Source organism: Myotis davidii, unplaced genomic scaffold, assembly GCF_000327345.1.
Source record: "Myotis davidii unplaced genomic scaffold, ASM32734v1 scaffold243, whole genome shotgun sequence".
NCBI lineage: Eukaryota > Metazoa > Chordata > Mammalia > Chiroptera > Vespertilionidae > Myotis > Myotis davidii.
Window position 1 is genome coordinate 1,709,666 of NW_006295183.1, and position 759 is coordinate 1,710,424.

At 43.9% G+C, this 759-nt stretch overlaps 1 protein-coding gene across 1 annotated transcript in view; it reads right to left on the reverse strand.

The window, feature by feature from the left end:
* CMTM3 (CKLF like MARVEL transmembrane domain containing 3) overlaps positions 1–759 on the reverse strand; it is a 27,800-nt gene that overhangs the window by 24,027 nt on the left and 3,014 nt on the right. The gene's annotated exons all lie outside the window — the stretch shown is intronic.

Sequence of the window (759 nt, forward strand, 5' to 3'; positions counted from 1 at the left end):
ATATATTAAAAAAAATTTTTTTTTCAATAACAAGAAAAGACCAGGGTTCACCCTGATGGTGGGGCTCAATTGGTTGAAGCATCATTCAACCAATATTCCAAAATGTTGTGGGTTCGATCCCCAGTTAGGGCACGTGCGAGAGGGCAGCCCATCAATGTTTCTCTCTCCCTTCCTCTCTCTCAAATCAATAATAAAATTTTTTTTAAATTCACTTTATTAAACAAAAAGATCAGGGTTCAAGTGCAGGCTTGCTGTCCCTTCTCTCTGACCCATTGACCCACTGCACACACAAGCCGAATTGCCAGAGGGCTGAGTGAGGGTCTGGGTAGACCCTGCGAGCCCTCAGTTCCCGTTCCCAGCCCGTGCTGAAATGGCTTGAATTCCTGTAGCTGAGACTAGGGAGCACCAGCGCCACCTCGTGGCCAGGGGCAAGGCTGCAGGCTGGGATTCCCTTACAGCAAGCATGTCAAACTCCCTGCACACAAAGAATACTTTTGTGGCTCAGAACTGTTTTAATTAAAATTTCGTAACTTAATTTTTACAATATCCTGTTATACATAATCATTAGTAACGAACTACAACGTTTACTATAATCGTGTCTGCATTCATTTCCCTTACGCGCCGGCGCACCGTTTCTGTCCACTAATACTAGCAGCGAATATTTTAGCAGCTGATGCCACGTCATTAGTCTTGTACTGACTTGTTTGGTGTGCGCAACAGGAAATATTTCGCTTTCGGAGAACATGAAAAAATAGGTTT